Here is a 16,587-nt window from a genome sequence, read left to right as displayed (position 1 = left end):
TCCTGTGCATGTGTGTGCATATGCATGCACATATGTACATGTATGTAGACACATCCACACCCACCCTCACCAACACATTCATATACCCTCCTGTACACATACAGCAAAAAGAAAAAAGCTAACATTCAAAATGCTTATTTCAAACTAGATAAACCCTATCAGTGCACACTCTAAACCCTAGAAGATGGGGGAAAAAAAAACAAAAAACCACAAAACTCTGGCCTAGAAAGAAAACAAAACAAAGCATATCCTAGAAAAACTGAAGAAGTCTTAAGACGAAGTTCATAAAGAAGGAAATGAAAGGAATCAGATAGAACAACCACACCAGCAACACACACAGCAGTTGTGGAGCCTGGTCAGACAGATCATCCAGTTTGCCAGGAGACACAAACTCCAAAACATACCAACTTCAACTTAGTTCATAATTGGGAAAAATATCCTTCAAGACAAATTCACATTAAAAACTAAGAGCATTGATTTAGGTAGACGTTTCCTTTAAACCATTGAGAAATCTTCTTTATGCATGGGAATGTCTGAATTGGAAAGAAGAAATTAAAGAACAAGAATAGGCATTTGTGGTAAATTTAAAGACTATTGACCGTATAAAACGGTAGCAATAGTGTCTAAGTAGCTTGCAATGTATACAGAATAATGTGATATAATTTAAAATAAATGATAATCCAGATCTGGAGCTTGTGACTACAGTTCTAGATACCTACGATGCTCATGCAAGAGGACGATTGAGTTCATGTGTTCAAAGCTAGCTGGCACAACACCACACCATATTGAGACATTAATTCTAAATAAATAAATATAAATGATGATTTAGAAGTCAGAGGACAAGGAATGGAGTGTAATAATCTACTGGGTTAGAAGAACAGCTGAGTCTTTAGTACTTCCTTCTCTTAGAGAAAAACTTCCTTGCATTGTCTGGGAAGATAAGCCATGGATTGGTGCTGAAATCTAAGGTCTGGAAGAACAGGAAAATGATTTGAAAGCTTCTATATCAAGCCAAAGAGGAACAAAGAACGTACAATTAATCCAAAGAAGGCAAGAAGGATGAAAGGGATCAAGGTACAGAAGCGTAAGAAACAGCAAGATAGGATATGACAGAGGTATTTAAGTAATTAACTGAAATGTAAACAGATTAAATGGTTAAGAGACAATAGAGGTCAGTCTATGTTGAAAGTGTGTAACATTTAAAGGAAACACACTTTGAGAGTAAAAAAAAAATCCTATAGGTTTGAGTAGGAAAAGTCCCTCACAGGATCATGTGCTAAATGCTTGGTCCTTTATCTGTTGGCTCTATTTGGGGAAGTTTCGGAAACTTTAGAAGGTGGGCCAAGCTGGAGTAAGCACATCAGTGGGGTATGGTTGTAGGTACTGTTGTTTTATCTAGGTCCCTCGCTATATCTCTGCTTTTTGTCTCTCCATAAGTGAAGTCTCACCATGCGCCACCCACCCCCACAGTCATGGTGTAGTGACAGGCATCTGTGCTAGACAACCAGGGAGTAAAACCCCTGAAGCCATCATCAGCACAAACCTCTATTTCCACCATTGAAATACCTCTTAGGTGTTTAGTTGCCACAGTTAGAAAACTGACTGCCAGCCAGGACCATGCCACCTTGTAACTTGCTTGAACTGTGTCAGTTGCAGTAATGGTAGTTAATTGGTTTCTTGAATACAGTGAAGTTGTTTCTCTAGGTTCTTATCTCCCTGTCCCATTGGCCCCAAGTATTGACCATCTGGAAAATATGTTTATCAATTATGTGTTACTCTGTTGAACCCCACCCAAGCCAACCTTGGGTTAGAAAGAGAAACACTTCAATCTTCTCTCCACCTCTTTCTCGAAATGTACAAGCTCTTTTACACAGCTGCATCTGTCCTCAGTGCCCCACAGTGCTGCTGTCTGTTTGTCCACCTATGATGTTAATAACTCCTCTAATCTTGGATCCAAAGATCAGTCTGCCTAACCCACCATGCTAACATTAACCATAGAGATAGATGTAACTATATTAATACTAGGCAAAGAAAAAAAAACCTTTTCCTATCCTAGAAATAAGCATTTTATGAGAAAAAGATTCGGTACATTAGAAAAATATAAACATTTTAAATTTGGATGCACTCAGTAGCATTCCCTCAAAGTGAAAGAACAAAAATAGAAAGAAATTAAAGGAGAAAAAGTCTATATAAAATGAGAAAGGAATACATGCTCTCCCTAATTAATAATTAATAAATGTTATGAATAATTGATAAATAATAATCTAGTATGTTAATAAAGAGTATAGCTATAACTGAAAAATATATAAATATTTTGCAAAGGAAGAAGAAACTTCATAATATTCTAGATTATTTTGTTAGAAAATTTAAATTATTACTATTGAAGGGAGTTAAGTAACATAGTTGGTTCAGTTTACAAAACCAATTTTATGTCCATGTAATCATCAAACTTGCAGTTTTAAAATTAAGAGTAAATTAGAAAACAATCTAGTGTCCAAGAATAAGTCCAATAAGAGATCCTCAAGATTCTATATCGAAAACTACAAACATCACCAAAAAAAGATCCGAATAGAGAGGTACCCCGGTCATGGCTCAGTGATTTGAAATCTGTGGTATTTTATTTGTGTGGTGTGCGTGCATGCGTGTGCATATGTGTGTATGTGCGCGAGCGTACTCGTGCGTGAGTGTGCTCGTGTGCACGTGTATGCACGCGTGTATGTGTAGGGTGATGGTGGGTGTAAAATATCTTCTTCTTCCCTCTATTGATCTCCCTATATTTTGAGACAGCATCTGGAGCTCCCTGTTTTGGTTAGTTTCTCTGTCCAGAGAGCCCCCTGGATCCATTTGTCTTCATCCCTAGTGCTGGGTTATAGATGTCCACCTATGTGCTATAGATCAGAACTGAGGCCCTCACGTGTGTGATGTAAGCATGTTACTCACTAAGCCATCTTCCCAGCCTGTGATTCAGTATTTCAAAAGCACTATTTGCTATCTAGAACTATACAATCTCAGTTGCATTCACATCAGCTCCCTTTGCTGTCCTCTATGTGGTGGTTTTTATGAGGATAGGCCCCCATTGGCTCATGTAATTGAATGTTTGGTCCATGGTTGGTGGAACTGGGAAGGATTAAGTATGGTCTTGTTGGAGGAGGTGTGTCAATAGGGGAATGTTGGGGTTTCAAAAGTCCAGGCCACTGAAGTTTGTACTTCATACATGTTCCCTGTCTCTGTCTCTGTCTCTGTCTCTGTCTCTGTCTCTGTCTCCCTCCCTCCCTCACTCCCTCTCTCCCTCCCTCCCTCTTCTCTATGATGGCTGTCTCAACATGTAAGCTCTCAGCTGCTGCTCCTGCCTGCCTCCTGCCATGCTCCCCCCCTATGAGTCATGGACTCACTCTCTGAAATTGTAAGCAAGCCTCCAATTAAATGCTTCCTTTTATGAATCGCCTTGGTCCTGGTGTCTCTCCTCAGCCACAGTAGAATAACTAGGATATCTTCTATCCTATGAAATGGGGCAAGTACTGCTAATAATCGCGTGAATTTGAAAAGGCCAAGAATTTCCAAGACTAACAAGAAGACAAATTAGATAAGAGGAGACAACTGAGGCAAAAGCCTAGAAGTCACTCTGCACATTATGAGCCCTGCTTTCTGATGAGGACAATCATCAACCCATTTCCCAGAGCAATCTGTCTATGCTTCTAATCCCAGTGCAATCCCAGTTACCCCAGATACTTGGTTCCACATCGCTGAGTCAATCAACTGAAGATGAAAGGTATTTTTTAGTTTTTGTCTGTATTGAGCACGTACAGATCTTTAGTTCTTGTTATATAATTCCCCAATCAGTGAAGCATCGTAACTTATGTTGTTTGTGCATTGTTTCAAGCATTACAAGTCACTTAATGATAACTCAACTTCTTATAGGGGAGGACATGTATAATTATACACATGTTGTAATCTAAGGTACTTTTGATCCTCTGCTTCATATCCATGGGGGACAGGAGGATGACCACAGGGAGTGGTCATAGGACCATTGCCCTACAAATACCTGGGGACAACTATTCCCAACCCCACACTTTACACTCCGTGTTCAATTTATTTGTATTAGAAATCCCTGGTCACAAATTGACAATGCATGGAAACTCTCCAGGGCAGAAAGTGAAAGGAGGAATTTCCCACATGTTGTTTTCAAATGTTTAGAAGTCTATGTGAGAAAAGATGAAACTGATTTTTCCATACACACTGTACACAAATTAACAACAGCTCAATGTAGACTTTCCTGTGAAAGCAAAACAAAGTGTTCAGAAGGTGTCAGAAGACCAAGTACAAGTTTTTTGTTTTTTTATCAGTTCTTGAAAAAAATGATTTCTGAGCAGAACATACACACAACATATAAGTGTTTTATTTGATTTAGGCATTTTGAAAGGTACTAACATGCTTGTTTTAAATTTATATATATTAGTGTCTTACCTGCAGGCATGGCTTACCTATTGGCCAGGGAGGGTGGGAAGGTGTCAGTTGGGAAACTGGAGTGAAGGACTGTGGTAAGCTGCTGTGTGTGTACTGAATCCAGGTCTTCTGCGAGAACAGCAAGTATGGTGGCTGGAGACATTATTTAGAGCATGTGCTGCCCTTGTACGAAACCTGTGTTTGATTCCCAGCATCCACGTGGTGGCTCACAACCATCTATCTATGACTCAGGTACTCTCTTCCAGTTTCTGAAAGCATCATACATGCATATACTGTAAACACACACACACATGCACACAAAAGACACACACACACACACACACACACACACACACACCCCGCAAGTGCTCTTAACTGCTAAGCCATCTCTCCAGTCCTAAGCATTTGGAGTCACCAAACCTTTCTCCTTTCTTCCGTTTGTATTTTCTTTCCTTGTTAGCTTCCTATCTCTTTGCCCACTAAACATTCAGACTCCAGTCACACTCCCACTCAAGCATCCCACCTACATTTACAGGTGTACACAACCACATTCAGCTTCATTTACACATTTTAATGTTTTATTAGATAAATTAGATTTAGCCAACTTAACAGTAAGACTTCAGTTTTGCAAAATGCACATTTTGAGTTAAATAGCAAGTCTGATTATTTGCATGGGCTACAGCCCCATACAGAGACACCGGTTCAGTAGTCCTTCTTCCAGGGGCTCTCTATAAACAGTCAACATCAACAACAAACCCTGGTCTTGGGGGACTAGGTATCTAGCTCAGTGGTTGAGCTTGAGCTTTGCACGCACAGACCCTGGATTTAATATCCAGCACTGAAATCAACACATTAAATGAATGAGTGGGTAAGAATGAGTAAGATTGAATGTGAATGAGTGTGAGTGTGAGTGATAGTGAGAGTGAATATGAGTGAGAGATAGTGAGAGTGAATGTAAGAATGAATGAGTGGGAGTGAATATTAAATTGAATGTGAGAGTGAGTGTGAATGAGTGTGAGTGTATGAGTGAGAGTGAGTGTACGAGGGAGTGAGTGTGAGTACATGTGAGTGAGAATGAGTGAGTGAGAGAGTGAGTATGAGAGTGTGAGTCAGAATGGATGAGTGGGAGTGAGTGAGAGTGAATATGAGAATGAATGTGAGAGTGAAAGTGTGAATGAGTGTGAGTGTGAGTGAGAATGAGTGTGAGTGAGCCTGAGTGTGAGTAAATAAAGACAATGCAGGATTCAGGAAGGACCCTCAGAGAAGCTGATAGCTCAGAGACATGTGGAGATTATGAAGTGTGGAAGAATTTCTACCCCTGAACTGTCGGGCCCTAACACGATGGTTGTGGGTGGCAACGTTACTTCAACACCAGGGAAATGAACACAGAGGTGTGTGGAGAGGGAATACAGTGCAGGGAGCAGCCCCAAGGGGATCCTACAGCGTGCTGTCTTACATACTTCATTAAATTGTGTTATTTTCTAGGGCACGGGAGAGCTGTGTGTCGCAAGAGCAAGCGGATGTTACTGGATGAGGTTTTCAAAGTGCGCTTGCGCCAACCCTTCCTTCATGCTGTGGACTGTTACGCCAGAGACTTCAACTCCACAGAGAAAATGGTTTCCCTGTATTTTAAAAATGCAAATAACGTTACACAATATTTTTACACTTAGCTTTAAAAAATGTAGATGCACCACGGATTTCAGTGTTCGGTGTAAAGTGTCATGTTAGTTAAAATACTTAAGACATTAAGTAAGAGTCTCCTCCCCTCACATTTAATAAACCAATGCTTCTTCTTTTGCTTCTCTTAGTGCTTTGAGCCAATCTTGCTATATATCCTGGACTTTTTACAATCCTCCTGCCTCAGACTTCTGTGAGCTCTGTTTCACAATACTCCACTGTGCTCAGCCACCCGTATGTTTCCTATCAAGACAATGCAGTAAATAGTAAGAGTTGCCTGACTTCACACAACATGCCTGTATACATTAGGATTTCTGTATTTTTTCCTAATTCTATAACTGCCTCTCTCTCTTTCTCCCCGCCCCACCCCCTCTCTGTGTGTGTATTACACGTATGGGTGGAAGCCAGAGGACAACTTTGTATCATTCTCCAGGAACCAGCAACCTTTTAAAAATATAGTGTCTTTCACCAGCCCGGAACTGGCCAAGTGAGTTATGCTAACTAAGCCAGCACGCCTCAGGGATCTGCCTGTCTCTGCCTCCCGACAGATGGGATTACAAGTGTAAAACCCCATGCCTGGAATTTCTTAATATAGGTTCTGTGCATCAAACTCAAGTCCTTGTGGAACAAGAAAAATATTTTACCAACTGAGCTGTGTTCCCAGGCTCCACTAATTGCTTTTGTGTATAGTTATTAAAAGAACTCTCTAGAAACTTAACTCGGTTAACTGATCCCTTTGGCTCATAGCAATTCCAATATGAGGGCTGGTATCGTTACATCTTCAATATTGTATGCCAACATTCACAAAGATTTCTCTCCTTGAAAAAAAAAGACCTGAAATTTAAGGAGCATGTACCATCAAGGCGCAAGACCAGAAGTGGGGTGGGAATAGTGTGTGTGTTCAGGGACATACATGGTTATGCCCTTACTTACATCTGTCATAATGGGACCCACTGTTTTGTGCAATCAATGTACACTAATTTAAAAAAAAGAATTTTGATCTTATTTAGCTCTTCTGGCCCTCGTCTTCCCTTTTCTCTTGGATGTTATGAAACATTTGTCCTAGATACAGGCAATCTTGCTTCCAGTTACACAGGAAACCATTGTCTTCCTGAGCGGTTCAACCACACCTTTGTTATGATGGGAAATCAAACCCTGAGGAAGCTCTCTTTGTCAGTTAACTTTCTAAAAACTAAAATAAAATAAAATAGTCAGTCAGCATCATGTGACAAGTCCCAATGAAAAAAAGCAAAGTGATTGTTTATACTGTTAAAAATCCTACCAACCCAGTAAGAAAAGTCACCCTCCCCATCCTCCCTACATACCTTCCACCCTCCCTACATACCTCAATCCCTCCTGCCTTTGAATTTTAACTTTCACTTTTGACAACAGAATGTCCTAGTCTTCCATGGGTGGGGGGGGGGCAGATTTTGCTTCATCTTAAGAATATTGGCAAAGATTCAAAAGGGAAGATCTACTTCATATGATATAATACCTACATACTAGAATATTTTTAAGCTTAATAGACACTTGCTTAACCCTCTTATCCAGCTAATGGGTTGGATATAACATGTCCTCATTGTCTGGATGATGAAACCAATCAATAGATATTGCACAAGTTCTCAACGGTCTCAAGAGCCAGCATTCAGCCCAGAGAGCCTGCTCACTCATGCATGCACTGACCCTGTCTTGCACAAAGCCTCACACAGGGAACGGAGGGAGGGAGGGAGGAAGGGACCCTTCCAAACATGTCAGGACAACAGCTAGGGGACTAAGCTTTGCTGCAGATCTCGGCACTGTTCAGATCCATTTGTCAATGTTTCTGATTCCTGGAATCTGCTAGCAGCTGGAGACAAGGAGGAGCAGAGCAGACTTTCCCGCCATAGAATAGTTTAACAAGGAAAAGACAGGATGAGGACTCCAAGCATAAAAGCCAGGCTCTGTGGAACACAGATTCAAGAAGAAAGGAGATGGTCAGTCATTGAGCAGATCCTACAGCCAAGCAAATGAAGACTATGGCCCAATTCTTCCTTCAAATCCAACAAGCTACAGACTTCACGGGCCTGGGAATGCATGGGACTCACTGGTCAAATGTTGGTGATCTAACCAAGATAATATAAGGCGATTTGGCATAATCTGGTGGTATAGGGAGCGAAGGAAGGCTTGAGTGAGTAAAATCCTAAGGAGATATGTATTTTTATCAAGGCCAAGGCTTTGTTGAGGACGGCAGAGGCCTGCCAGACACATGGCCTATTGACAAAGCTATTATCCATATGGGCCAGGCTGGGCACAGCTGTGTCAAGGACGCCCAAGGCCTCAGACACATGGGAAATGGGGAAAGCTGGTCCGCATATGAGCCAGGCTCAAGAGAAATTGCAAGGCTTTTCTCCAGAGTTCTGGTATGACTGTTTAGGAAGAATGTGTACACAGTGTGTACAAAGTCTAGCAACTGTATTTCCTCCTCCCCAGTGTGTACAAAAACTAGCAACTGTATCTACTTCCTCCCCAATGTTTATAGACTGACACTGCTCACCCAGACTTCTTACTCCAGAGCTAGCTAGCCCCTCCTCCTGTACCTACTTAATAAACAGTCTTTGGTTTCAAGTTGCAGAGAACTCCAACAGGATCCAAGCTTCACCTTCTGTGAGTCATGTCCTCTTGCCACTGCTAGCCAGAGTTCTGGGACCCACGCAAATAGGGTGGTGGCAATGTAGGGTCATTGTATTAAGAAAATAAAAAAATAAAATAAACCTACAATCACAGTGCAATTCTAAAAACACGAGACAGTGTTCCAGTCAGTGAAACAGATGAGCAGTTCTCAGGGTGGTGGAAGTTATGTTTACAGACAGAATGGGCGAGCTGGGTGCATTGGTTCTTCAGAAAAGTGTCCACCCTGATCCATTCATGGCACAGTCATTCTTATTCAGAGATTTACAGCCTAATATTGAAGATTGCCAAGGGGTTATTACTGAAGGCTATCTCTTTGACAACCAACTATGTTGCCTGGCAACGATTTCCTTGTTGATTTCATATCTCTTCTTATCATTGTTTCTGTAGCTTCTGCAAATCTATCCCTATTCTGTTCCCTCCCACATGAAATAAGGTTCCTTTATATTCTTGGCTTGCCAGGCAGCAGGAGAAAATGATGGATTCATCAGGCTTAATTGTGACATAAAAAGCTGGATGCTTCGCGATTATTTCAGCCCCAACTTCGATTTGAGTTTAAGGCATTACTTGAAACTCCTATTGACTATTAAAGCACCACTCGCAAATCCCGTGACAGCAATCGCAGTCAGGATGGAAGAAAATAGGATGTGAAATTTCATGGTTTAGCTTCAGGTACTGGGAGGGTTTGGTCACAACTGGACTGCCTACAGGGCAGGGGGCTGGGGTGGAGTAAGGGGTCTGATCTTTGAAAAACTTAAAGCAGGAAGGTATGGATCCTTTTTCTAACGGTCAACATGCTGAAAGAATTAGGTAGGACAGTTGAAATTTGAGGGATGTATTGTGACAGAAGTCAGGTTCACTTAAGCCATGAGGAATTCTGTTTTCGTGTGTGTGTGTGTGTGTGTGTGTGTGTGTGTGTGTGTGTGTGTGTGTGTGTGTGTATGTGTAGTTTGAGTGCATGTTTATATGTGGTATGTGTGCAGGTACATGTATGTGGTGGCCCAAAGTGTCTTCCTTGATTACTATACCATATATACCAAAGCAGACTCTTCTCCCTAAACCAGCATCACGCCATTTCAGCTAGTCTAGCTAGTCAGTTCACTTCAGGGATCATCTGTAAGGATTACTAGTGGCTGCCACCCCTGCCCAGCTTTTACATGCGTTCTTGGGCTCTGAACATTTGCCTGAAGACTTGCCTGGCAAGGACTTTACCCTCTGAGCTATTTCCTCGCCGCCGCCCCACCCCCCGCAGTCATTTCCATATTAGTATGTATGTATAATATACATAGCATACACTCCAGTTGCAGGCTGTGGAGCCTTTACAGGGTAGTTCCAGTGGCAGAAGTCATGGTGGGCAAAGCACTGTCCAGCCCCCAGCTCCTGTGGAGCGTCTGCTGTTCTTCTGGGATCATTTACTTGCTAAACAGTAAGCTGCTTTGCCACAGCTTCCCTGCCATGATGGTTCTCCCAAAACCTTACTCCCTTACAGTTCTTCAGTCATAGCAACAGGAAAGTAACCAACCTCTTTAAGATGGCAATGCTTTCCATGAAAATAATAATCTTTAGTTACCATTTACTTCATAGTGGTGATCTGCCACTTCTGTTTTTGTGGGGGTGAAGAATACGAGTCCAATACTTGACAGAAGAGGGGTCCTGAGGGCTCTGGGCTCAGGAGAAAATGACCAGGTAATGCCTGACTCGGACAGCCTTGTACTATGACTTAGATATCTAAGATCAAGTCCACAGATACCGAACAATCACAGATTTACTTTCCCCCTCTTCTTCATCAGCATGCTACTTTCATCATCCAAAGATCTGTCATTATGTGTCTTCCTAGTGGAATTATTAAATCTCTGCACATAAGAGATTCAAAATACACTAGGACAAAACTGGTAAAAAGGAAAGGAGAAGTTGTCAAATCCATTATTATAGTTAGAGACCACGGCACATGTGTCTGGGGAGATAGGACTCTAGAAACAAACTAGCTTTGTAAGGAGGATGCCTGAGTTGGGTGGTTAACTGCAGGATAGTTCTTTAGGGGACCTTGGACCAACTTAGTCCCTTACCTACTTATTCTCAAAGACAAATGTTCTCAAGGAGGTTAGGAATACAACAGCTTGAGAAAGTGGACTCTCTTCTAGGAACCCGCTGTCTTTCCGTGCGTTAGTTCAGCTTGTCAATTAGCCTTGGGAAAATAAAGTCCAGGAGAGCGTGCTTTCTGGCCTCCATCAGTGGTAGGAAATCCATCTACTCTGTTAAGCATTCCTGAGCCTTAAGGCTCAGTTCCCAGGGCACCCTGTGCTTCCGGTCTCTTGCTGCCTGTGAGTCTGTTGTATCTTACAGGATGCAGGGAAGTTGATATCAGTAAGATGGCTCCACAAAACCTTCCTAGACCAGTTTCCAGCAACGATGTAGACACTAAGAGAACTAACTGAATAACATAGGAGTTTGATTAAGTACTTAGAGCAGAGGGGTCAACTTTGTTACTCACATGTTCTGAAAGTGTCCTGTCTTGTTATAGGTTCTGTATCTACAATTCGCTTTTTAAAAATCTGCTATTTCTGTGCTTGCAGACACAGTATGAAACAATTAATTCAATGAGGGCTTGGTGTTCTTAAGCCTGCTTTAATGGAAAAAGTCATGATCGAATGCATCATCTGTCCAACTGTAATTCTGATCTTTTATCTCCACCGTGGTCAAGTTGCTGTCACACAGCAGGAATTAGATTAAGTGACTCAGATGTTCCTTTCCTGCCCTACGATGATATGTCCTGTGGCTGAATCAGAGATTGTCACCCAGCTCCACGCATTCAAGTTTTAAAACACAGGGAAAACAGTCCCCAGGAGGAAGTCATGGAATTAATGTTTAACACACCTGGTTTTGCAGGTGTCAGAACAGCTGTACCTGGACAGGTCCAACACCTGGTTTTGCAGGTGTCGGAACAGCTGCACCTGGACAGGTCCTAGCACAGCAAAGCAATGCCAGCCACTTCAATAATACTCAGAGCCAGAGAGAAACTCTTTCACTATAACCAGGAAGGAGACTGTGACACTTTCTCTGTATCCTGGCACTGCCAGTTAGTGCATGTTACATATGACAGTGCTGCCGTAGATTGTAACAGAGCACTCACATTCCCATGGCCTAGCTCATTATGCACAGTGCCTCACTAGTGACACCCAAGAAACATACTGCACTGTCTGGGGTGCAAATTACACTGCTTGCTTAGTGGTAGGACATGTTTGTTTTGAGGCAGGATCTGACAAATTAAAGGAGTCCATTTCCAACCAACAGCAAAGAGTAGAGTATGATACCAGCATTGTGTTAGGTTTTTAAAATCATCATCAGAAATAATACGGACAGAGATGTGGTACACACTGGTAATCCCAGCATTCCAAAAGCTGAAGTGAGGCACCCAGCACTGCAAGGTGAGACCCTTGCAGTACATTTCAGTTCTCAGTGATGAGATTCCATTGCAATTAAGTTCCTACAGATGAAGAAGAGGGAAAGCAAAGATGATAACCTTGACCATGAAATGACCCAGCTGGGATTTGAATTCCAACAGACCCACTCTAGGTTCATGTTTCTCACTGTGCCGGGCTATTGATAGAACCCTGGCGAAGTGGGCAGAGAGCAAAGGTTGGCAGGTGGAGTGTGCAAAAGGCTTCATTCCTCTTATAAGGTCCAGTTCCTAGGCTGCCCATCCTGTCACAGCCTATGTGGGTGGCACAGCTGGAGATGCATAGGACATGAACAGTGCGCTCCCTGGTGGCTGATTGCAGCTGCTGAACAGGTGGTGTAAGTTTCCAATCTTCACATGCACACATACATTTGAAAAATACCCAGTGTTGGGGGCTGGGCTGGTGCTGCTATGTATTCAAATGCTAAATACTGGCCCTCAAGACCTGGTTGCTCTTGACAAAAAGATCCTCACATACACCAAGTGATGCTACTACCTATGTAAGTAAACTTTGCTCTCCATTTTAAAGCTATTGGTTAAATAAACGTGGCTACAGCCAATTGCTGGGGAGAATAGAGGTAGGCAGGGTTTCAGTTACTGGGCTGGGGGTCACAAGTAAGGACCATCAGGGACAGAGAGGAGAGTAAAGGAGGCAGATAGAACAGAAGATGCGATGGTCCAGGAGAACATGCCCAAGTGAAATGCCGCACCTCACCCCCAGGATAGACTGCTGAAGAAGTAATTTGGGCAAGACTCAAACAGCAAGGACCATGGGGAGAATCCCTGAGAAGTAGCCAGTCTAGCTTTAGAAAATAGATTAGTAATTGCATTAAGAGCTTATTAAATAAATCCATAGAATTCTTCCTCAGTTATTGGGGGCCTGGTCAGGTCATCAATAACTAATAGAGTTTATTAAACTCCATTTACTGGGTTGTAACCTAGAGGACATATACTGAACCACTCACAGTAGTTACCACTGAGGAAAATTAGTTTTTCTCCCTTCTTTTTTTTTTGCATAATTATTGGAGTGATCACACACTGCTTTTGCAACCAGACAAATTGGTTCTATTTTAAAGAGATTATTTTATCTGTCCTGTTGATCACAAACACGAAGACAACCTTGGCCTGCACTGGTCACGAGGTAGGTAGACTGGACCGAGAAGCAGCTTCAGGAAGTTTGCTCCAGCCTTAGCCTGACCCCTGCTGGAGAGAGGCCTTGAGGACTAGCTTGATTTTCTGACATCTACATAGACCCCAGGGAAATGTTATCCATTCATTTTATTATTTAGCAAATATGTACTTTCCAATTCTACATGCTAAGCATGAGAGAAATACAAGAACAACTCAAAGGTGGGGCTCATTCAGGAATTATATAAGTTTTCTGTTTCTAGCATGTTGTTTATCCTGTCTTCCTTAGTGACAAGTTCAGTTTTGGCTGCCATTGAGGGTGTCTCTCTGGGTGTGTGTGCAGCTTGTAACTAACTAGCTAGTGGCCAAGAAGCTACCAACTTGAATGTGTTGTTTACATCTGCCCATTTTACTGTTCAGATATTTTCTCTAGTGCCTGAGGTATGCAGGAATAGCCTTCTCTAAGACAGTACTTGGACTCGGACACAAAACCTCCTGTACAGAGCTGGTCTGCCAGGAGCTCTCTCCCTCCTGAGCCCACAGCCCACAGGTGGGACCCCACTTTCTCCATTGACTGTCCAAAGGGCTCAGGAGCCACAGGGTGACCTGGGTTGGGACCCTTCTGGTATCCATCTGGGTCCAGAGCTGGAGTTGTTCCACAGCTCTCCACACAAAACCGGCCGGCAGAGAGCTGGTCTGCCAGCAGTGCTCTTACTCCAGAGATCACAGGCTCACAGGCCCACACAGGAAGGACAAGCTCCAGTCATAGACAGCAAGACCAACTAACATCAGAGATAACCAGATGGCGAGAGGCAAGCACAAGAACCAAGCAACAGAAACCAAGACTACTTGGCATCATCAGAATCCAGTTCTCCTACTAAAGCAAATACTGGATATCCCAACACACCTGAAAACCAAGATCTGCATTTAAAATCACATATCATGATGATGATAGATGACTTTAAGACAGACATCAATAATTCCCTTAAAGAAATACAGGAGAACACAGGTAAACAAGTAGAAGCCCTTAAAGAGGAAACAACAACAACAAAAGTCCCTTAAAGAATTACAGGAAATCACAACCAAATAGGTGAAGAAATTAAACAAAACTATCCAGGATCTAAAAATGGAAATAGAAAAAATAAAGAAATCAGAGAGGGAGAAAACTCTAAAGATAGAAAACCTAGAAAGAGATCAGGAGTCATGGACACAAGCATTACCAATAGACTACAAGAGATTGAAGAGAGACTCTCAGGGGCAGAAGACACCATAGAAAACATTGACATAACAGTCAAAGAAAACGCAAAAAGTAAAAGCTCCTAACCCAAAACTTCAAGGAAATCCAGGAAACAATGAGAAGACCAAACCTAAGAATAATAAGTATAGAAGAGAGCAAAGATTTCCAACTTAAAGGGCCAGTAAATATCTTCAACAAAATTATAGAAGAAAACGTCCCCAACATAAAAAAAGAGATACTCATGGATGTACAAGAAGTCTACAAAACTCCAAATAGATTAGACAAGAAAGAATCCTCCCCCCCCACAATCACATAATAGTCAAAACACCAAATACACAAAACAAAGAAAGAATATTAAAAGCAGTAAGAGAAAAAGGTCAAGACATATAAAGACAGACCTATCAGAATTACACCAGATTTCTCAACAGAGATTATGAAAGCTAGAAGTTCCTGGACAGATGTCATACAAACCCTAAGAGAACACAAATGCCAGCCCAGGCTACTATATCCAACAAAATTCTCAATTACCATAGGTGGAGAAATCAAGATATTCCATGAAAAACCAAATTTGCACAATATCTATCAACATATCTAGCCCTACAAAGGATAATAGATGGAAAACTCCAACAGGAGAGGGAAACAACACCCTAGAAAAAGCAAGAAATCTTCTTGCAACAAACCCAAAAGAAGACAGTCACACAAACATATTTCCACCTCTAACAACAAAATAACAGGAAACAATCACTACTCCTTAATATCTCTTAACAACAATGGACTCAATTCTCCAATAAAAAGACATAGACTGGGGTTGGGGATTTAGCTCAGTGGTAGAGCGCTTGCCTAGCAAGCGCAAGGCCCTGGGTTCGGTCCCCAGCTCGAAAAAAAAGGAAAAAAAAAAAAAAAAAAAAAAAAAAAAAGACATAGACTAACAGACTGGGTACATAAACAGGACCCAGCATTTTGCTGCATACAAGAAACACACCACAGTGACAAAGATAGACACTACCTCAGAGTAAAAGGCTGGGAAAAATTTTTCCCAGCAAATGGTCCCAAGAAACAAGCTGAAGTAGCCATTCTAATATCAAATAAAATCGACTTTCAACCTAAAGTTATCAAAAAAGGTAAAGAAGGACAATTCATACTCATCACAGGAAATATCTACCAAGATGCACTCTCAATTCTGAATATCTACTCTCTAAATGTAAGGGCACCTACATTCATAAAAGAAACCTTACTAAAGCTCAAATCACACACTGCACCTCACATAATAATAATGTGAAACTCCATACCCCACTCTCATCAAGGGACAGATCATGGAAACAGAAACTAAACAAAGACACAGTGAAACTAACAGAAGTTATGAACCAAATGGATTTAACAGACATCTATAGAACATTTTTTCCTAAAACAAAATATACCTTCTTCTCAGCACTTCATGGTACCTTCTCCAAAAATGACCATATAATCAGTTACAAAACAGGCCTCAACAGATACAAGGAGATTGGAATAATCCTATACATTCTATCAGATCACCATGGACTAAGTCTGGTCTTCAAAAACAACAGAAAGTCCACATACACATGGAAGCTGAACAACACTCTACTCAACGACAACTTGGTCAAACAAGAAATACTGAGAGAAATTAAAGACTTTTTAGAATTTAATGAAAATGAAGGCACAACACACCCAAACTTATGGTTTACAATGAAAGCAGTGCTAAGAGGAAAACTCATAGCTCTCCAAGTGCCTCCAAGAAGAAATTGAAGAACATACACTAGCAGCTTGACCTAAAAGCTCTAGAATAATAAGAAGCAAATACACCCAAGAGGAGTAGACAGCAGAAAATAATCAAACTCAGAGATAACCAAATAGAACTATATAAAGAATCAACAAAACCAGAACTGGTTCTTTGAGAAAATCAACAAGATAGATAAACCCTTAGCCAGACTAACCAGAGGGCACACGGAGAGTATCCAAA

The sequence above is a fragment of the Rattus rattus genome, chromosome 14, assembly GCF_011064425.1.
Source record: "Rattus rattus isolate New Zealand chromosome 14, Rrattus_CSIRO_v1, whole genome shotgun sequence".
Taxonomy (NCBI): Eukaryota; Metazoa; Chordata; class Mammalia; order Rodentia; family Muridae; genus Rattus; species Rattus rattus.
Note: the sequence above shows the minus strand (reverse complement) of the source record.